The sequence below is a fragment of the Eucyclogobius newberryi genome, unplaced genomic scaffold (genome assembly GCF_026437365.1).
Source record: "Eucyclogobius newberryi isolate DKJ021-1_F unplaced genomic scaffold, fEucNew1.0.hap1 SCAF_17, whole genome shotgun sequence".
NCBI classification, from domain to species: Eukaryota; Metazoa; Chordata; class Actinopteri; order Gobiiformes; family Gobiidae; genus Eucyclogobius; species Eucyclogobius newberryi.
In genome coordinates, this window is record NW_027315801.1 from 33,145,723 (window position 1) to 33,169,397 (window position 23,675).

The window sequence follows — 23,675 nt, forward strand, 5'->3', positions numbered from 1 at the left end:
TTATTGTTTGATGGTGATTATTGCATTGCAGCGATAACCACGCGCCACTAAAAGATGGAGGTTATTTTTAATGGCATTTTAATTGACAATAATTCCAATACTGTACGTTTTGAATGAGGAAAAATGCTCATCTCACCTGTAAACCTTAAGTGCTGTTGTTTTGTGATCGCACGTGACACTTTACACACATCTCTGGCCTGAATGACTGTGGTGGTGGTGGTGGTGGTGGTTGACCCTGAGCTAAACGCAAATAAACAGACGAACATGTGTCATATTTAATTATCTCTTACTGTCCTGACGCAGACGGTAGTGACAGTGACCTCTTAATAAAGCCTTCCTCTGCTGCTGTCGTGTAGAGCATATGTCTGGTGAGTCCCTGGTGTTCTGCTAATGATCATCTCTTTCCACGTTGCACAAACTTCACCGCAGACCTGTCATTTAACAATATAAAGCACTGGAGACCGGCCATTTAACAATATAAAGCACTGGAGACCTGTCATTTAACAATATAAAGCACTGGAGACCTGCCATTTAACAATATAAAGCACTGGAGACGGCACCGGCTGTGACTAAATACATATTGCTCCGTTTATTTTTGAGAACAATATTCAAATCAGTTCTTTTGTTTTGATAGCTTCAGCACAAACTGAAAACACACAATTTAAGGGTTTTATTTTAGCCTGCGTGTGCCTTCTTTTCATATAATGGGCAAGATGACAAAGAATGAAGCGTGATTACGTCTGCTTTGTTTCTTCACAGTTCTGTGACATGATGCGCTAATGTGTGAACCACTGAAGCTCGGATGATTCTTGAATCTACGAGTGCATATTTGAATCTGAACGAGAGGCTGATTACACTGAGAATGTTGTGGTCATTTGTTCTCTCGTTCGCGCTCTCACACAGACGTTTCTCCAATAGAACATTCTTTCAAAAGGGACAGTGTGTATATTTATTTCTCTATCTAAAAATGCATATCTTTCTGTTCTGGATTGAAAATAGCCTCACTGATGCTAATGGAATGTGTCCTTTATTTGCAGGTTAAGGCAGTGGCAACTCGGTTATGTTCATTTGTTAAACCATTAAGAGTGCAGGATATTTTTGCTGATTTCATGTACATAAGATAAGATAATTTATTCCTTTATTGTTCACACATGGGTAAATTTTGGTGTTGCACCGCAGTAGATACAGAGGAAAAGGACAGATAACTTATAAACAAAACATAAAACTCTTATTAACTAAACTCCTCTCATATCTTAATAGGGAATGGATAAATAAAGGGAAATAAATAAATGAAAATATAAAGATCAAAATAAAATAATAAGAAAATAAAGTAAAGTAAAAATAGCTAGCATAAGACTAAATAATACTAATGGTAAGTAAATAAAGAAAACAAAACACTCTTATTTACATCGGTTATATGCACATGAATATGACAGTATTGCACATGGTTAAGTCAGTATTGCACATGGTTAAGTCAGTATTGCACATGAATATGACGGTATTGCACATGGTTAAGTCAGTATTGCACATGAATATGACGGTATTGCACATGGTTAAGTCAGTATTGCACATGAATATGACGGTATTGCACATGGTTAAGTCAGTATTGCACATGAATATGACGGTATTGCACATGGTTAAGTCAGTATTGCACATTGTTCAGGGCAGTATTTGTTATAAAGTCTTGACAGCAGCAGAATGAAAGACCTGTGGAACCTCTCCTTCACACAACATGTTGAGCAGTTTGGGACATTTCTCTGAGGGCGGGGCTGGTTCACCTGAGGGCGGGGCTGGTTCACCTGAGGGCGGGGCTGGTTCACCTGAGGGCGGGGCTGGCTCACCTGAGGGCGGAGCTGGTTCACCTGAAGGCGGGGATGGTTCACCTGAGGGCGGGGCTGGTTCATCTGAGGGCGGGGCTGGTTCACCTGAAGGCGGGGCTGGTTCACCTGAAGGCGGGGCTGGTTCACCTGAGGGTGGGGCTGGTTCACCTGAAGGCGGGGCTGGTTCACCTGAAGGCGGGGCTGGTTCACCTGAGGGCGGGGCTGGTTCACCTGAGGGCGGGGCTGGTTCACCTGAAGGCGGGGCTGGTTCACCTGAGGGCGGGGCTGGTTCACCTGAAGGCGGGGCTGGTTCCCCTGAAGGCGGGGCTGGTTCACCTGAGGGCGGGGCTGGTTCACCTGAAGGCGGGGCTGGTTCCCCTGAAGGCGGGGCTGGTTCACCTGAGGGCGGGGCTGGTTCACCTGAAGGCGGGGCTGGTTCACCTGAAGGCGGGGCTGGTTCACCTGAGGGCGGGGCTGGTTCACCTGAAGGCGGGGCTGGTTCACCTGAAGGCGGGGCTGGTTCACCTGAGGGCGGGGCTGGTTCACCTGAGGGCCTTTTGGTCGGATGCTGAGAACACACTGTATCTGACAAATGCCCCCGACATCACAACACAAATTGTTTGTGCTGTTTCCAAACGTTTGCTTGGAAAGTATCTGTACGATTTATCACATGAAATACCCTCCTGTAAGACTTTTTGAACCATGAACTAATTATCCGATGTCCACCCAGTTACTCAAAGCCTTCACCTCACATGTTTGATCAGCACCACTAAAAGAGAAAGCTGTTCCTGTTATGTAAGAACGTCCCTGTTCTGTAGGTTAAATTGGTTGTCCATCGATTGCTTAGTTGTACATTTACCTACATGGTCTGGTGGCTATGGTTATCAAAAAAAGGTCCTAAAATGTGTATTGTTGGGCTAGCATTATGGCAAAAATATTTTCCACTTGTGTTGACTTGTGACAATTTTGAATTCAATCAATTTTTTTCTTCTGAACAAAAACAATGGCATTCAATCTTTAGAGAGTGAAAAGACAAAATCAACAGGAAATAGAATATAAAATGCCACTGTTCTTGGAATCTTGATTTCATGAACTTCAACAAAATAGTCTAATTTAGTCGGCGTATTCCTTATTCAATCACATTTTGCTGCCACTGGATTGGCCATATCGACCTCTAACTTAAAATGACTGACAATTAAAAAGTCACTGGGGTCACTGACAATTAAAAAGTCAAACAGCCAAAATGCAAAGCAGCTTTATTGCAAATTCTTTCTTTCTTTTTTCAATAATCTCCACGTGTTTCTTATTATGACAAAGCTTTACGTTAAACTCTTCAAGGAGCTCCATATCTCGTGACCCTCATTAGGCGCCACAGGAACGACTCCGCCTCAAATCTGAAAATGAAAGAAATCGCTGCACCTTTAATCTTCAAAGGCCCCGAGCGTTCAGAGAAAAAAGAGCACCAGGAGCCAGAGGAGAGCTCCGCCTACGTCTTCATATGACTCAACTAGTATATCTGAGCCGGGACAGGGCAGGGGAGCCGGGACAGGGCAGAGGGGACGGAACAGGGCAGAGGGGACGGGACAGGGCAGAGGAGCCGGGACAGGGCAGAGGGGACGGAACAGGGCAGAGGGGACGGGACAGGGCAGAGGGGACGGGACAGGGCAGGGTAGACGGGACAAGGCAGAGGGGACGGGACAGGGCAGGGGAGCCGGGACAAGGCAGAGGGGACGGGACAGGGCAGGGGAGCCGGGACAGGGCAGGGGAGCCGGGACATGGCAGAGGGGAAGGGACAGGGCAGAGGAGCCGGGACAGGGCAGAGGGGACGGGACAGGGCAGAGGGGACGGGACATTGCAGAGGGGACGGGACAGGGCAGAGGGGACGGGACAGGGCTGAGGAGATGGGACAGGGCAGAGGGGACGGGACAGGGCAGAGGAGACGGGACAGGACTGAAGAGATGGGACAGGGCAGAGGGGACGGGACAGGGCAGAGGGGACGGGACAGGGCAGGGGAGTAGCCGGGACAGGGCAGAGGGGACGGGACAGGGCAGAGGAGCCGAGCCGGGACAGGGCAGGGGAGTAGCCGGGACAGGGCAGAGGGGACGGGACAGGGCAGAGGAGCCGGGACAGGGCAGAGGGGATGGGACAGGGCAGGGGAGCCGGGACAAGGCAGAGCGGACGGGACAGGGCAGGGGAGCCGGGACAAGGCAGAGGGGACGGGACAAGGCAGAGGGGACGGGACAGGGCAGAGGAGCCGGGACAGAGCAGAAGAGCCGGGACAGGGCAGAGGGGAAGGGACAAGGCAGAGGAGCCGGGACAAGGCAGAAGAGCCGGGACAGGGCGGAGGGGAAGGGACAGGGCAGAGGGGACGGGACAGGGCAGAGGAGCCGGGACAGGGCAGAGGGGACGGGACAGGGCTGAAGAGATGGGACAGGGCAGAGGGGACGGGACAGGGCAGAGGGGACGGGACAGGGCAGGGGAGTAGCCGGGACAGGGCAGAGGGGACGGGACAGGGCAGAGGAGCCGGGACAGGGCAGAGGGGACGGGACAGGGCAGGGGAGTAGCCGGGACAGGGCAGAGGGGACGGGACAGGGCAGAGGAGCAGGGACAGGGCAGAGGGGACGGGACAGGGCAGGGGAGTAGCCGGGACAGGGCAGAGGGGACGGGACAGGGCAGAGGAGCCGGGACAGGGCAGAGGGGACGGGACAGGGCAGAGGGGAAGGGACAGGGCAGAGGAGCCGGGACAGGGCAGAGGGGAAGGGACAGGGCAGGGGAGATGGGACAGGGCAGGCGACGGGCTCTAATACTAATACAGACATTCTTGAAGTTATTTAAAGACCTTTTCTGAAATAGATTCACATAAGAGATATCAAACTGTAGTTATTTATATCTATTTTTTTTAGTTAGGAAATCATGTGCAAACAGTAGAAACAAAACATTTACAGATCTAAAGGCTTTAGGCTGAAGAATGAGCCGATTAACATGAAATATGACATGAAGATGGCAACACATCAGCCAACGAATGTCTTTTATCTAACATGATGTCTCAGATACACATACACATACAACACTTTACCATGTACATTTATACTGCATGAATAATACAGACATACACAGACATGCAATCAGTTACTGCACACACACACACACACACACACACAGACACACACACACACACACACACACACAGACACACACACACACACACACACACACACAGACACACACACACACACACACACACACAGACACACACACACACGCACGCACACACACACACACACACACACACACACACAGACACACACACACACACACAGACACACACACACACACACACACACACACAGACACACACACACACACACGCACGCACACACACACACACGCACGCACACACACACACACACACACACACACACAGACACACACACACACACACAGACACACACACACACACACAGACACACACAGACACACACACACACACACACACACACACACAGACACACACACACACACACACAGACACACACACACACACACACACACACACAGACACACACACACACACACGCACGCACACACACACACACACACGCACGCACACACACACACACACACACACACACACACAGACACACACACACACACACAGACACACACACACACACACACACACAGACACACACACACACACACACACACACACAGACACACACACACACGCACGCACACACACACACACACACACACACAGACACACATACACACACACGCACGCACACACACACACACACACACGCACGCACACACACACACACACACACACACACGCACACATGTATTTTTACCACACAATTCTCACAATCCTTCTATTCCTCTGTATGTTCCTATTACATTAGACTTAAATGTTCTTTTAAAGGTGTTTTTGAGTCTTTTCATGTTTCATCCAAACCATTCCATAAATGAACTCCTCAAACAGAGATACATCTGGTTTTTAACTTAGTCTTTGCATTTGCTTTCTGAAAAATCCTAGATCCTCTGAGATTGTTCCCTGTCTCTCTAAAATGCAATGTTTATGTGCCTTATACATCTTAAATTACAGTGTTTACATTACATGTTAAGGTAGGATAATTTTATAAAAAGAGCATTTGTTGGGTCATAGTAACATACATCATTGACAACAATTGGGATTATTGTAATTATTGTGTGAAGAAATATGAAATAAAAAACAATTATTCACCATTACTGGCACCATAAACAAACAGTGACATCCTCAGTTTGTCTTTCTCTGTTATAAATGATCATTTCTCCATCAGCTTTATGAAACCAAACTGTCAGAAGGAAAAAGTTAAGCAGCAAGACAGAAAAACACTTTACAATTAGGTTTATTTATTGAGCGTTTACATTGAAATTGCTTTTTCTTTCAAAACTCACTATTATATTTTAGTCTTTGCGATTATATTGTAACCGTTATGTTCCATTTAATTGTATTAGTAGTTTGTGCAGGACAATAATCCAGTTTCAACCCTAACCATTTTTAAGACTCTGGTTTACCTTGCTCTTGATAATAATATAGTGTCTCTTCAGTGTTAATAATAATGTGCAAACGAACTCAAGGCTGTCTCAAAATGTCAAAACAGAACTTTGATGTTTTTCTGTTCAGATCCACAGTGAAACGTGCTCAGCCGAACACCAGTGACGTCTGTTTCCTGCCACAAAAAGAAACTCTGCAGCTTCAGACGTCCTGAGCAGCTGTACATTTCTGTGGAAACGTGTCGTATCGGCAGATGAGGCCGAGACAAACAGAAGAGACTCTAAAGTGGTGTATTCTTGTCTCTGGAGCGCCTCATGTATTAGTGATGAGGACCTGCAGAAGAGAGAGGCTTTAGTTTAGGCCATTCTACGTACAGAAAATATCTATTTATTGATGTTAATTTAACTCAAAAATAATTCAGTGTCATTATTTTATTTGGCCCAGTCGCTTCACAAAATGTTCTTTTAACCAATGGAAACAGTTAGAAAGACAAACAATGGAATGGAATTGATCAAAAAAGACAAGCAGATTTACTTAAATTCACAATAAATAAGCAGATGGACACAGAATTAAATGTATGTTTCTTTATCTTACTCATCTATTTATTTAATTTCATGTATTAACCTTTATTTAACCAGGCAATAACACATTGAGACAGAAACATTTTCCAAGTGTGAAAAATATGACAACGCACAAATCGTAAAAAAGAAAAAAAAACTTTACACAATTAAGAGACATTTAAAAACAAATTAAAGGAAAATGCACATTAAAGCTGCAGGATCTTCTTCCACGAGCTGTACGTATGACATGAGCGCAGGGCATAATGACACATAAGTAGTATTACATTTACATATTTCTTTATACACAATGACATCCCATGTTTGAACATCCTGGCACCAAAAGGAGGCCGACCAATCCTGGCACAGAGTTCACAGTGGTGGGTGGAGCCTGCCACATCCTGCTCTCAAATCACAGACACAGGATCCAAGGATTTCAGACATTCTGCATTTATATAAAGAATATCTATATCATCACTTAGTATGCTTTAGCTTTGTACTGGGAATAGGCAAAACAAACAAACAAACAAACAAGCAAGCAAACAAACTACACGTACTTAGTTCAAGTTAAGTTCAAACAAGAATTGAACAGCTTGTTGATTTGTGAATACATTTAACCTTAACATAAATCATCGGTTTTATTGTCGATTTGAGATCCAATGGTTCATGAACTTTACCACATTTACATTTACCTCCCATTTACATGTTATAATATGTGAAGACTCATCCAGGTATTATGTCCTTTTGTTTGTCTCATGACTTCTAAAAGACTAAACTAAATAAACACAATAATCCACATACTTTATAGTGTTTACTGACATTTCTCCAGCCCAACACATGTGAATATGACATTTTATTATAAAGTTTCACCCTCAGGCACGAGACAAAAGTGCTCCCTGTTTCCTGTTGCGGTCAGGAGTTTGTCTCCTGTTTGTCTTCTGTTCGTCTCCTGTTCGTCTCCTGTTCGTCTCCTGTTCGTCTCCTGTTCGTCTCCTGTTCGTCTCCTGTTCGTCTCCTGTTCGTCTCCATGGAGATGTTATTGCTTTGCCTGAAACGTCGCATTCGACTTTTATTCATGCTGCTTATGTTGCTCAAAAGTACTCATGTGTTCTTACTGTGAGTGAGATTGCGTTTCCATAGATCTTACCTGTCCTGTAACATGACCTGCTTGTCTCCATGGATACAGATGGTCATTTATTGTCACATATTGTGGCATTCCAAGTAGCGAACCATCAGATCATCTACTTCCACTTTCTCACCCTTCACTTTCCTGATATCACGGGCCTTCACCTGTGTTTAGTCCATGTTTAACTCTTTGTTGATTGACATTGATGAGTGAACCTTGCATTCAATAATCATGAAGCATAAATATAAAGTGAACAAGTGAAATCAGCGAGCGTGGCATGTGTTCACCAGAGTCGATCGCTTTAGCAGTTCCACCGGACAATGCATCATCTGTGCATCATTTTAAATCACTCAGGAACATAAAACCTGCTCAAAGAGACGCTTGTGTCCACTGCACGTATGATTCCTACAATGCTTTTCAACACGTCTGCTCCACCCACACAAAACTCCCACTGTGAGAGAAGAAAATGGCTTTACAGGGCGTAGGGAAACAATAAGATACTGCAAGCTCTGTTTTTTGCATTAAACATTAAATATGTCACCGCGGAAACAAACCAACCAAATCTTTCTTGACCCTAAATACAGGAAGTCTGCTGATGTCTTTATAGTGTATATGTTATTCACCTGTGATCCACATGTGAGCCGACCGTTTATGACATCACTTCCTGGTTGAAAATGAATGCTTATTTTCACTCTACAGCCGTGGTAATGATGAAGTTCTTCCATGCATTATACATAAAAATATCACTAAAGGTGCACTACTTTTTCTGGGGGAGATTCAGTGGGTTAGATTCTCATTAAAGGGGGCCTGTGTAAGTATTTGGCGGAGGGTTCCACAATATGGTATAAACGTGTTTAAACTTCATTCATTAAATTACAGGCATTTTTATTGCCAAAAAATAGTTGGTTTGGGGAAGTTGCCAGCTTGTCTCTTTGGAGATTACAACGTTTTAATACCATTTTGTGGAACATTCCAGGCAAAACGACATCTCCAGGAAGAAAGAAAGATTTCAAACCCTCCGCCAAAAAACATCCATTGTGCCCCTTTAACAAGATTAAAACTGGCACATTGCTCCTTAAAGTTTACTCTACAACTGCCATATTTTCCGAACTATAAGTTGCACCAGCCAAAAAATGGATAATGGAGAAGACAAAAACATACATAAGTTGCACTGGATTATGAAATGAGGGGTATATGTGTAAGCCAGGGCCTGAGTATTCTGTACGTCACATATGAACATGGCCAATACTGATCTACACCTTTCCTTCTAAATAGTGTAATTCAATAGTTTATAATGATCTGTATCTGTAAAACGACTGCATTGGTGATAAAATAACTGAGCCTGTGGTCTGAGCTGTGAGACGAGGACTCGGGTGGTGTTTATGGAGATGGAGCAGCAGCACTGGTCCAGGTGGTGCGGTGCCGGTCCAGGTGGTCCAGGTGGTGCGCCGCCGGTTCAGGTGGTCCAGGTGGTGCGCCGCCGGTTCAGGTGGTGCAGCGCTGGTCCAGGTGGTGCAGCGCCGGTCCACCACTGGTCCAGGTGGTGCAGCACTGGTCCAGGTGGTGCAGCGCCGGCCCACCACTGGTCCAGGTGGTGCAGCACTGGTCCAGGTGGTGCAGCACTGGTCCAGGTGGTGCGCCGCCGGTTCAGGTGGTGCAGCGCTGGTCCAGGTGGTGCAGCGCCGGTCCACCACTGGTCCAGGTGGTGCAGCACTGGTCCAGGTGGTGCAGCGCCGGCCCACCACTGGTCCAGGTGGTGCAGCGCCGGTCCACCACTGGTCCAGGTGGTGCAGCACTGGTCCAGGTGGCGCAGCGCCAGTCCAGGTGGTGCAGCCAACTGTCTCCAAAAACGCTGCACTTCTGCTGCAGTCGAGCCTCCACCAGGGAACGTTTTGCCACATGTAGATAAATGAAAGGCGTGTAATCAAATTCACCAAACAGTTTCTCCATCCTGTTCCGTTCGGGCTGCTGCAGGAGCACGGAGAGCGCTCGCTGGGACTTGAAAAAGGCTTGAGGTGATGAGCTGTTTCCCAGTGGAGTTCGCGCCGCAGCAGCATCTGTCTGCCATTGATCCACGGAGCACACTTCAAGCTCTCCAGTTCAAAGCTGGATTTATGACATCTCTTCAGGAGTCGATAAACTGTATAAACCACAAATATAAACTCTTCAGAATGTTTCCACAGACAGTGCTTCAGCTGGAAGAGGAACGTTCAGGTTTGAGGGTTGTTTACCCCAAACAATTGCACCACACAATATCTTTATTATATATATAAAGTTGGTTGGAACTCAACTCAGCGAATCAGAATATACAATCAGAATAAAATAAGGCAGTTTTCTCATGCACAGTCTGTTCCACAGTTCAAGTTTATTTATTTTAAGTATTTATTTTATTCACGTGTATGTCTCCTTTGGGTTTGTACCTGGACAGAAAACTGAGATTATGTTTAAGTCCAATTTTAAACCTTATATAATCCAAGTTTAGTCACTTTATAAACCCGGTTTGGATCTGGTGCTACATTTGTGTCAAAAGTTTGAGGATTTGACCGATGCCACAAAATGAAATACAAACTTCACTTCAGGATTGATACTTATACAAAACCATGTCATTCTCATATATAGTGCTGGTTCTGAAGCACAGTACCCTAAACTTATATTAAATCCTGGTGAAAAAGCTTCTACGGTACATTTTTCTATCAACAGTGACTATGAATGCCTGGATAATATCTAAACTTGTAATATATATAACAAGAGGGACAAGACAGAATCTCTAAACTGAAAAATAAACAAGAATTTCATGTCAACTATGACGAGGAGAAAATTAATTCACATCTAATGGAATTGAGGTGTTTGAGGTTTGTTTTCCACGCTGAATATATTCTGAATGTTGACTTTTATTCTGTATCAACCATAAAAGACAATCAATTAGAAATGAAGAATTCTCACACTTGCCCCGTTCGGTCCAGTAACTGTAAATGTATTGTACCGGTATATGCTTGAGTCTATTTTTTTATCTTAATAGTACATTTAATTGTTTTCTGATGCATTCCCATTTGCAAGTTCCTGTGTTTGTGTATTTTGTTCACTGACAATGGCAGTAAAACGTTATTGGAGGACGTTCCCAAAGCTGCAGAGCCTGAAAGAACAATCTGTCACTCTCCGAACGTTTGAGCAGGTCGATTGTGACGCTGATGAACAATAATGAACCAGTGGCTCTTATGCAACAGTTAAATTGACCAGTGGCACAACAGAGTTCAGATCACACACAGGCTCATGAGATCAGTAACAGTTGGCTTCACGACAAACAAATATAATGATTCATTGTTCCTATGTTACTGTATATGTCAAACCCTGACTGCAAGATCAATCATTGGAGGCTTCTGTCATCGCTATGGAAACTAAATTGTCGGTGTCCCATGCAAAAAAACATGGGAGATTTGGCGATTTTCCTGTGGAGATAATGTTGGAGGTCTTTGTCATTGCGATGGGTTTCTTTGTTGATTGTGATGGGAAAAAAATGTATTTTGTGAAAGATTTCATACATTTAGGAAGAACCTTTTTGTTGCCCATGCTGAAGGAAAAATATTTCAAATTTTGGGCAAATTTTGCAAATCATAAAAAACCTGAATAACCTCTGATTCCCAAGTCCAGAAGATGATTCTCCCCTAATTGTAGGTCGGTTGAGCTGAGTGTAAAAAGTGTAAAATGTGGTAATTTCAGAGATTTTGCGATTCTCTCATTGGGAAAACACTGGAGGTTTCAGTCATCGCTCCAACTGAAACCGTAAAACATCTGTCATGGGTCTGAGAGGCTTTTTTTGATCGGATTCACTGCTAAAATAGAAATTTGGGCAAATTTTTGGAGCCCCATATTTTATTTTAAGCTCAAACTACAGTTTGACATATTGAGAGTGAGACAAAGGTTTGTTTTAGTAGATCATAGGCAGTCTCAATGGGCGAGGTCGTCTACCAAACAAAGTAACTGTCATTTACTCGAAGGGTTAGTTACATTTTACTCATAGGGTTAGTTACATTTTACTCGTTGGGTTAGTTACATTTTACTCATAGGGTTAGTTACATTTTACTCATAGGGTTAGTTACATTTTACTCATAGGGTTAGTTACATTTTACTCGTTGGGTTAGTTACATTTTACTCATAGGGTTAGTTACATTTTACTCATAGGGTTAGTTACATTTTACTCGAAGGGTTAGTTACATTTTACTCGTAGGGTTAGTTACATTTTACTCATAGGGTTAGTTACATTTTACTCATAGGGTTAGTTACATTTTACTCGTAGGGTTAGTTACATTTTACTCATAGGGTTAGTTCCATTTTACTCGTTGGGTTAGTTACATTTTACTCGTAGGGTTAGTTACATTTTACTCGTTGGGTTAGTTACATTTTACTCATAGGGTTAGTTACATTTTACTCGTAGGGTTAGTTACATTTTACTCGTAGGGTTAGTTACATTTTACTCGTAGGGTGAGTTACATTTTACTCATAGGGTTAGTTACATTTTACTCGAAGGGTTAGTTACATTTTACTCGTTGGGTTAGTTACATTTTACTCATTGGGTTAGTTACATTTTACTCGTAGGGTGAGTTACATTTTACTCGTAGGGTTAGTTACATTTTACTCATAGGGTGAGTTACATTTTACTCGTAGGGTTAGTTACATTTTACTCATAGGGTGAGTTACATTTTACTCGTAGGGTTAGTTACATTTTACTCATAGGGTGAGTTACATTTTACTCGTAGGGTTAGTTACATTTTACTCGTTGGGTTAGTTCCATTTTACTCGTAGGGTTAGTTACATTTTACTCATAGGGTGAGTTACATTTTACTCGTAGGGTTAGTTACATTTTACTCGTAGGGTTAGTTACATTTTACTTGTAGGGTTAGTTACATTTTACTCGTAGGGTGAGTTACATTTTACTCGTAGGGTTAGTTACATTTTACTCATAGGGTTAGTTACATTTTACTCGTAGGGTTAGTTACATTTTACTCATAGGGTTAGTTACATTTTACTCGTAGGGTTAGTTACATTTTACTCGTTGGGTTAGTTACATTTTACTCGTAGGGTTAGTTACATTTTACTCGTAGGGTTAGTTACATTTTACTCATAGGGTTAGTTACATTTTACTCGTAGGGTTAGTTACATTTTACTCATAGGGTTAGTTACATTTTACTCGTAGGGTTAGTTACATTTTACTCGTTGGGTTAGTTACATTTTACTTGTAGGGTTAGTTACATTTTACTCGTCGGGTTAGTTACATTTTTGGTAGAGTTATAGCATGAGTGAGTGGTTTTACATAGTCAAGCCAGTGCTGTTTTTCAGTGTTTTTGAGAGCACCAAGCTTGAAGTACAATTGTAGTGTTCAACAGGATCGCCCTGAGGATGATAAGGACTTGTACAGACTTTGTGAATACTAAGCAGTGAGCTGAGTTCTTTGATGTTGTGTGACTCCAAATCTCTCCATTGATTACGGTGAAGTCGCTTTGGAAAGTTGTAATGGACAAAAAAGTTTCCCACAAGCTTTGTGCTTCGGTAGTGGCCTTTTGATCTTTGGTGGGAATCAACACTGCATATTTGTAATCACTAATGCATCTTTTGTATTTTTGCTGTCTGGTTCTATTGAGAAGAAATCCAGACTAGCTCCATGGGCCTTGGAGATTGAAGCTTTCACTTTCTTTGTGTGTGCATTCTACTCCTTAATATCCCATGTTGTCATGAAGGTTTTGCATGACAGTGGCTCGGATGGACTCAGGAAGGACTAACTGCAACACAGTCTCAGACCCAGACTGGCGTTTCTGGAAGAGGAGGTAATTTTGAGACGTTTCCGCTCTTTAAAAAACAAGAGGACCTCAGGAGGCTCAGACCTGACACTGATGGAGGAGAGTCAGCAGAAACAATCTACCGTAATGACTTTGCCAATGGCTGAGTCTTGACTCTGCACATGGTCAGTTTAGTTGTATCTGGGCTGTTATCACAACCTCCTTCTTGAAATAACTCAGGGACAGTTGCTGCAGACACAGCAAGAGACTGAACAGTTGGAGCTCAAGGTCTTTGACGGAGGAAAAATTATCATTCTTCAGCGAAAACTAGATCCTTGTGATGGCCGTTTTTCCTCCTGCCAACATTTTATTCCAAAGGTTTTCATCTATTGTGTCCATGGCATGGGTTCTGTGGCCCAAGGATGTAGTTCTGAAATCTAAAGGGATCGTAACATCAACTACACTCTGTTTCTCCTTGTTGATTTCAGTCCAATAACACATGGGAGTGATTTGCATCCATCAACATTTCCCTTGAGGAATGGGCACTTGGTGTTATGAATGAACGTGACACATTTTTCCAACAAAATTCCCTCCAAATATGTGATTTTATTGTTCTCCACTTGGATTTACAAACAACTTCCCACTCCTCATAGAACAAAATGATCTTCTCTTTCCCATTTGTTTGTGATATATTCAGTAGAGTAGTTGTCCAGGTTATTAATCCATTCATATAGGTCAGATCTTAGTCCTGTTCTGATTTATAGGCCTTAATACAAATTGGTTGTTATTTTGTTTAATTTTTTGGTTATAATTACTCCTTATTTGGGAAAACCTATGAAAGTCCAGTTTCAAAGGATTCTTTTAACATATCAAACCTTTTCATATGATTATCTTTTCAAATCTGGTAGAAGACTTTTATACCTTTAGTAATCCATATCTTCAATCTCAGGTCAATTCTATCTGGTAGAATAGATAAATAACAGAGTCAAAAGCTTTGTCAGCGTCCAGACTTATTATCACAGCTTTATTTTGTTGTTTCTGTGTAATATACAGAAATGACTCATTATTTGTAAAGCTCTTCTTATGTTATCTTGTGTTTATCGTTTGTTAATAAATCCTGTCTGATCATTGTGAACTAAAGCTGGGAGTATTTGTTCCATTATTTTTGTCATGTTTGAGTGTATACGACACTCCACATTCAGAATAGTCTGTTTGAGGCACAGTCAACTCGGTCCTTCCACTCTTTAGATAATAAAGATATGATGGAGGGATCTGGGCTTTTCTAAGGGCAAGTGTGTGTCTTTAGAGCTTTATACCACTCTGAGGTGTGTGTTTCAGAGCTTTATACCACTCTGAGGTGTGTCTTAGAGCTTTATACCACTCTGAGGTGTGTGTTTCAGAGCTTTATACCACTCTGAGGTGTGTCTTTAGAGCTTTATACCACTCTGAGGTGTGTGTTTTAGAGCTTTATACCACTCTGAGGTGTGTGTTTCAGAGCTTTATACCACTCTGAGGTGTGTCTTAGAGCTTTATACCACTCTGAGGTGTGTGTTTCAGAGCTTTATACCACTCTGAGGTGTGTCTTTAGAGCTTTATACCACTCTGAGGTGTGTGTTTTAGAGCTTTATACCACTCTGAGGTGTGTGTTTTAGAGCTTTATACCACTCTGAGGTGTGTGTTTCAGAGCTTTATACCACTCTGAGGTGTGTCTTTAGAGCTTTATACCACTCTGAGGTGTGTCTTTAGAGCTTTATACCACTCTGAGGTGTGTGTTTTAGAGCTTTATACCACTCTGAGGTGTGTGTTTCAGAGCTTTATACCACTCTGAGGTGTGTGTTTCAGAGCTTTATACCACTCTGAGGTGTGTCTTTAGAGCTTTATACCACTCTGAGGTGTGTCTTTAGAGCTTTATACCACTCTGAGGTGTGTGTTTCAGAGCTTTATACCACTCTGAGGTGTGTGTTTCAGAGCTTTATACCACTCTGAGGTGTGTCTTTAGAGCTTTATACCACTCTGAGGTGTGTGTTTTAGAGCTTTATACCACTCTGAGGTGTGTGTTTTAGAGCTTTATACCACTCTGAGGTGTGTGTTTTAGAGCTTTATACCACTCTGAGGTGTGTGTTTTAGAGCTTTATACCACTCTGAGGTGTGTGTTTTAGAGCTTTATACCACTCTGAGGTGTGTGTTTCAGAGCTTTATACCACTCTGAGGTGTGTCTTTAGAGCTTTATACCACTCTGAGGTGTGTCTTTAGAGCTTTATACCACTCTGAGGTGTGTGTTTTAGAGCTTTATACCACTCTGAGGTGTGTGTTTCAGAGCTTTATACCACTCTGAGGTGTGTGTTTTAGAGCTTTATACCACTCTGAGGTGTGTGTTTTAGAGCTTTATACCACTCTGAGGTGTGTGTTTTAGAGCTTTATACCACTCTGAGGTGTGTGTTTCAGAGCTTTATACCACTCTGAGGTGTGTGTTTTAGAGCTTTATACCACTCTGAGGTGTGTGTTTTAGAGCTTTATACCACTCTGAGGTGTGTGTTTCAGAGCTTTATACCACTCTGAGGTGTGTGTTTCAGAGCTTTATACCACTCTGAGGTGTGTGTTTTAGAGCTTTATACCACTCTGAGGTGTGTGTTTCAGAGCTTTATACCACTCTGAGGTGTGTGTTTCAGAGCTTTATACCACTCTGAGGTGTGTGTTTTAGAGCTTTATACCACTCTGAGGTGTGTGTTTTAGAGCTTTATACCACTCTGAGGTGTGTGTTTTAGAGCTTTATACCACTCTGAGGTGTGTGTTTCAGAACTTTATACCACTCTGAGGTGTGTCTTAGAGCTTTATACCACTCTGAGGTGTGTGTCTTAGAGCTTTATACCACTCTGAGGTGTGTGTTTTAGAGCTTTATACCACTCTGAGGTGTGTGTTTTAGAGCTTTATACCACTCTGAGGTGTGTGTTTTAGAGCTTTATACCACTCTGAGGTGTGTCGGTGTAATCCCTCATTCGTCCAGGCGTGTTCCATAGTAGAAAAAGCTTCAGTTGTAGTCATCTGGACTCAGTTTGAAAAAATAGACGTTTCGACTCTCATCCAAGAGTCATTGTCAATAAAAGAATTTAGATCGAGAACTCCGATATTAATACTGTTCTGTGGTAAGACCCGCCCATTGGGCGGAGCCTTCCTGAAGTAGAAAGAGTTGTTTGTTTCAACAGAAACTCCCCCCTTGTATCTACCGAGCTAGCCTATTCAGAATCTTAATGGGCTATTAGAATCCTCTTTGTCTTTGTGAGACCCTGGCTCAACCACCCTGAGTACCTGATTAGCATCCGAATGTCCTGGTCCTGGTCCTCTACCTTTCCAGGGGTTAAGTATACCATTATAGATACCAGGAAGATTGAATCTTAGCCCTCCATTTCTGTTTAAAGAAGGTCTTTCTTTTTTAACAAAAATAGCTTCCTTGACTCCTCTTTCAAACCATCTTTTCTCCCTGCTTAAAACCTTCACCTCACCGTCTTCAAACGAGTGATTAGAGGCTTCAAGATGGAGATGCACGGCACTCTGTGGACCTGAACTAGTATTTCTTCTGTGCTGATAAAGCCTCTTGTGTAGAGGCTGTTTCGTCTCGCCTATGTAACGTTCTTTACAACTTTCTTCACTGCATTGGATCGAATAAACTACATTGCTCTGTTTTTGAGTCGGCAACTTGTCCTAAGGGTGAACCAGTTTTTGTCTTAAAGTGTTTCCTGGTTTAAAATAAACAGGGACTTCGTGTTGTCTAAAAATTCTCTGCAGTTTTTCCGAGAGGCCAGACACATAAGGGATAGAAACACCCTTCCTTCTCTGTTCAGTTTCCCTTTTGTCCTGCTTCTTGGTTCTCTTCACTCTGTTGAGAGCCCAAGCGGGGTAACCACAGGCTGAGAGGGCATTACGGACATGTTTTTCCTCTTTCTTCTTGCCCTCTGAGCTGGTGGGCACACCTTGAGCTCTGTGTTGTAAGGTTCTGATCACACCCAGCTTGTGCTGTAGTGGGTGGTTGGAACCAAAGAGCAGATACTGGTCCGTCTGTGTAGGTTTCCTATATACTTCTATTTGGAGTTTCCCGTCCTCTCCTCTGATCGTGGAACAATCAAGAAAGGCCAAGCGATTCTCCTTAGCGTCTTCTCTTGTAAACCTAATATGTGGGTCCACAGCATTGATGTGATCAGAGAAGGTTTCCAGCTCTTGTTTCTTGATTGTTACAAAAGTATCATCGACATAGCGGAGCCACAGTTTTGACCACTCTGAGGTGTGTGTCTTTAGAGCTTTATACCACTCTGAGGTGTGTGTCTTAGAGCTTTATACCACTGAGGTGAACCCATCGCTCTGGAGATTTATTGACTGAGTGAGGGTTAAAATCGGACCGGCTGTGCGCTGATTGGGAGCAGAGGAGGTGCTTGGGTGCGTTGATTGAAGATGGGGAGCAGGTGCGAGGGGCGATGTCCTTAGACCCTCCTTCTGTCCTTAGATCCTCCTTCTGTCCTTAGACCCTCCTTCTGTCCTTAGATCCTCCTTCTGTCCTTAGACCCTCCTTCTGTCCTTAGACCCTCCTTCTGTCCTTAGACCCTCCTTCTGTCCTTAGATCCTCCTTCTGTCCTTAGACCCTCCTTCTGTCCTTAGACCCTCCTTCTGTCCTTAGACCTTCCTTCTGTCCTTAGACCCTCCTTCTGTCCTTAGATCCTCCTTCTGTCCTTAGACCCTCCTTCTGTCCTTAGACCCTCCTTCTGTCCTTAGATCTTCCTTCTGTCCTTAGACCCTCCTTCTGTCCTTAGACCCTCCTCCTGTCCTTAGATCCTCCTTCTGTCCTTAGACCTTCCTTCTGTCCTTAGACCCTCCTTTTGTCCTTAGACCCTCCTTCTGTCCTTAGATCCTCCTTCTGTCCTTAGACCCTCCTTCTGTCTTTAGACCCTCCTTCTGTCCTTAGACCCTCCTTCTGTCCTTAGACCCTCCTTCTGTCCTTAGATCCTCCTTCTGTCCTTAGACCCTCCTTCTGTCCTTAGACCCTCCTTCTGTCCTTAGACCTTCCTTCTGTCCTTAGACCCTCCTTCTGTCCTTAGACCCTCCTTCTGTCCTTAGATCCTCCTTCTGTCCTTAGACCTTCCTTCTGTCCTTAGATCCTCCTTCTGTCCTTATATCCTCCTTCTGTCCTTAGACCCTCCTTCTGTCCTTAGACCCTCCTTCTGTCCTTAGACCTTCCTTCTGTCCTTAGATCCTCCTTCTGTCCTTAGACCCTCCTTCTGTCCTTAGACCCTCCTTCTGTCCTTAGATCCTCCTTCTGTCCTTAGACCCTCCTTCTGTCCTTAGACCCTCCTTCTGTCCTTAGACCCTCCTTCTGTCCTTAGATCCTCCTTCTGTCCTTAGACCTTCCTTCTGTCCTTAGATCCTCCTTCTGTCCTTAGACCCTCCTTCTGTCCTTAGACCCTCCTTCTGTCCTTAGACCTTCCTTCTGTCCTTAGATCCTCCTTCTGTCTTTAGACCCTCCTTCTGTCCTTAGACCTTCCTTCTGTCCTTAGATCCTCCTTCTGTCCTTAGATCCTCCTTCTGTGCTTAGACCCTCCTTCTGTCCTTAGACTCTCCTTCTGTCCTTAGATCCTCCTTCTGTCCTTAGACCCTCCTTCTGTCCTTAGACCCTCCTTCTGTCCTTAGATCCTCCTTCTGTCCTTAGACCTTCCTTCTGTCCTTAGATCCTCCTTCTGTCCTTAGACCCTCCTTCTGTCCTTAGACCTTCCTTCTGTCCTTAGATCCTCCTTCTGTCCTTAGACCCTCCTTCTGTCCTTAGATCCTCCTTCTGTCCTTAGAACCTCCTTCTGTCCTTAGACTCTCCTTCTGTCCTTAGACCCTTCTTCTGTCCTTAGACCCTCCTTCTGTCCTTAGATCCTCCTTCTGTCCTTAGACCTTCCTTCTGTCCTTAGACCCTCCTTCTGTCCTTAGATCCTCCTTCTGTCCTTAGACCCTCCTTCTGTCCTTAGACTCTCCTTCTGTCCTTAGATCCTCCTTCTGTCCTTAGACCCTCCTTCTGTCCTTAGATCCTCCTTCTGTCCTTAGACCTTCCTTCTGTCCTTAGATCCTCCTTCTGTCCTTAGACCTTCCTTCTGTCCTTAGATCCTCCTTCTGTCCTTAGACCCTCCTTCTGTCCTTAGACCTTCCTTCTGTCCTTAGATCCTCCTTCTGTCCTTAGACCCTCCTTCTGTCCTTAGATCCTCCTTCTGTCCTTAGACCCTCCTTCTGTCCTTATATCCTCCTTCTGTCCTTAGACCCTCCTTCTGTCCTTAGACCCTCCTTCTGTCCTTAGACCCTCCTTCTGTCCTTAGACCCTCCTTCTGTCCTTATATCCTCCTTCTGTCCTTAGACCCTCCTTCTGTCCTTAGACCCTCCTTCTGTCCTTAGACCCTCCTTCTGTCCGTAGATCCTCCTTCTGTCCTATGACCCTCCTTCTCGGCCAGGAAACACTACAAAAACCTCCATGGGGAAAAGTAGAAACTTGGAGAACTCTCACAGAGGGACAGGCCGGACTGGGTGCGCTGGTTGAGCTGGGGAGCAGGTGGCCTTGATGTAGATGGTGGAGTTAGGTCTTCCAGGCTGCCACGCTTCATTTCAAATTAGCCTATAGCAAAAGTATGTTGATGATATCTGACATAACAAGTCAATTGTGTCAAATCAAATGCATATACAGTACAATAAATACACTATCAAATATAGCGGCAATGATTGGGCCTCACCTGCGCCGCACCTCTCCGCATTAGTATGCATGAGTGGACGAGTGCCTTAGTGAGTGTTTAGAGTCTAGTGTAATTCGTGCACACTTTGAGCTCCGCACGGCCTGATGGAACTTGCCTCTCGCCAGCTTGTGGTGCTCAAGGCCTAATAAACATTCAGAAAGCTAATGCAAAATGGCTTGATAATCTGGGAAAAGACGGCAAAACTATTTCAAACTTCAAATGAAGAGCGATGGCAGACAGTGGGGCAGAGCTGAGCAAATGTGTTTGGAGAATTATGAATGATGGATTTTCTTGTTGCGCTTGCACAAAGAAGGTGTGCTGTGCTGAGACGGGCTGCTCGTCCGACTCCAGGCGCTGTTGCCACGGTAACAGCAGATGAAATCGTCCAAATGAATCATGGATTAAGATCAGGGCCCGACAGCATCAGGACCCACAAGAACAGTGACTCATGACGTCTACACACTTTGTACAATGTGTTAATAATGTGTAGGAATAACAGCACAGCCGGGACGCTGTTACATAAGACCTTCTGTTCTCATTGTGACACTGAACATATCAGGCATATCATATCTTAAGGCATTTGATTTTACAAATGCTTTGACTCTAATTGAGTATCTTAAGTAGATGTTTTAGTTAGGTATAAAACCACAAAAAATAACTGTAAAAAGAGCAAGCTACAGAAATATTTTACAAACTGATTCAAACATTAGTTTAAACAGAAAAAATAGGCTATTTTTTGAGGGGGTCTTATTATAGATGTCTTATCTATAGGCTTGTCTTTATTTAACCATAACATAAGGCTAAATAACAAGGATTGCACCACAGCAAAAAACACTTGAAGTAACAGGCAAAATATTGTGTTTTTGTGTTAAAAATCAACCTGCCCTTCAACCACTTTATCCTCAAAGCGGGATATTTGACTTTTTGTTGTTTTAAATTAATAGATTTTGTGTTTTTCCTTACAGACTATTTTGTAAAAGCGGTACTTTTTGACAAAAATCATCAAAAATCATCAAATAATAAAGTGTTTGATGTCTTGCCAACCTTGAAATAGGAGCTGGAAGCAGCGTTCTGATTAGCTGTGCTTGGGTGGTCCACCCCAGTTTCACTTCGACATCTGAAAAAAGCTATTTTAAATCTGTGCATATGAATATTAACAATGGGCCAAAGGATTTGTGAGAGCAATGAGCCAGTTGTACCTTTATCCGGTTTTGCTGCGTGAAAATCAGGTACATTAGTTTCAAATCCAAAGAGTAGCAGCTGGTCATGCAGGGACTGTCCCAGGACTGTCCCGGGACTGTCCCAGGACCGTCCTGAGACTGTCGCCTCAAATAGCAGGACAGAATTACCCTGAACTTGACCGGAGACATGGAGCAGGGAGTCAGTGAAGCTAATACAGAAGTGACGTCACTTCTGTATTAGCTTCAGGACTAACATTAGCACAGCAGACACAGCAGCAGGTTTGGTTGATAGTTTTACTGCACTACATTAATAAACACATTTTAAAAGCATACAGCATTTTTCCGCATTAGAAACTCGTAACAAAAATGTAAATAATTGCCTATAATTTTTTCATAATTCACATTCAACTCATGATGATTCCAGCACGTTTTCCAATACATTTAAGTGAAATTTGATTTGATTACAAGGCGAATAAGTATTCAGTGTTGCTCTTTCCCCTCATTTCTAAACTAATCTTGCCACACATAAGTTTGCAAAAGAAACCAATGGGAATATATTAGTGTCTTCAGCCCACAGCAGACTGGAGTGCGTCGTCCTGGTCTCTCTAAAGACGTCCCCACAGTGTGATGACAATCTATTTACAGTAGCGTCCCGGCGGTCTGAGCTTCTGCCACTGCTGCTGCTACGATGGAAAATATCCCCAAATCACAGGTATCTGCAACATGCATCTTTACGCATCTGTCTAAAGCTAAATATTGCAGTTCTCTCTCTTCTAATGCAGGGCAGAGCGGTGCAGATGCATAAGAATATCAGCACGAGGCATTTAATGAGCGCTGGATTATTGATGCCCGGGAGGTGGTGCGCTGCAGGGCTCAGAGCAGCCTGTCTCCTCTGAGGGGTGAGTGTGGAGGGTGAGGCGCAGGGGGGAGACAGGCATGACAGTGGATATGAATTACATTCCCCGGTCCCCCCCCCGTCCCCCGTCCCCCGTCCCCTGCTGACGCTGCAGCTATTGGTCACTGGCAATTTTAACGCGGCGCCAAGTGGAGAAGGGAGAGAAATAGAGTGAGGAACACAGGGTAAAGATGGAGGTGTGGCAGTGCCCGGATGGTGGTGGTTCAAGATGTTAATGTTTTTGTTCACTTCCACGTCGTAATGTGCGTGCAAACAAATGAAAGAAATATGACAACACATAATCATCTTAATATGACAAACGTGTTAAAGGTGCATGAGACAACTTTTCCCTAACCTTAACCCGCTTTTTAGCTTTTAACGCCATACTCTGATTACTTTTACTTCTCATTTAACCACACAAAGTTGTATTTAGAGTGATTCATGCATATTTTGACTCTTTATCCTCCTGTGGACAAGGCTTCTTCCCAGATTCCCCACGATGCACGATGTACTTTCCTTGTTTTTCTTGACATTGAGTGACACACGGAACTCGACAGAGCTTTGATTTAAAATGTCTAATATACGACATGACGTATCGATCCACGGGTGACGTAGAGTTGAACTATACAACAGACAAAAGTACAAAATGTCGTCTTTAAAATGAAATAAAATAAAATAGTTATGAGCAAGGTTGACTCCCTCTGCTTGTCTCTAAAGATAGATAAGCCTAATGCCATATAATACATACCAGGTAAAACAATAGCATCTCCATGGATACAAACAAAATTAAGCCTTATTTATCAAACTTTTACATTAATATGTTCTTTTCACCCCAGTGTAACGCCGCTGTTGTTGTTTGGGATCGTCGTGCATCATTGATTCTGTATCTGTCTGGGGGTTTTGTGTTTTACCGGGGTCTGAAAAGATGCAGAAAATCACACCTTATAAATATGGAAATCCCTGTGGTTGGTTATATCTTACCATTCGCATCCCACCGTCTGATTAAACGGGTGCAACTGGGCAGCTGCAGAATCCTGAA

At 43.6% G+C, this 23,675-nt stretch overlaps 1 long non-coding RNA gene across 1 annotated transcript; it reads right to left on the bottom strand.

Moving 5' to 3' along the window:
- Positions 1-6,219: 6,219 nt before the first annotated feature.
- LOC140362495 (uncharacterized) lies at positions 6,220-21,863 on the bottom strand. The gene is made up of 3 exons (XR_011927105.1): positions 21,760-21,863; positions 21,605-21,677; positions 6,220-6,693 (listed from the first exon to the last, which is right to left on the bottom strand). It is a non-coding gene; the product is annotated as an uncharacterized lncRNA (long non-coding RNA).
- Between the last annotated feature and the right edge of the window lie 1,812 nt (positions 21,864-23,675).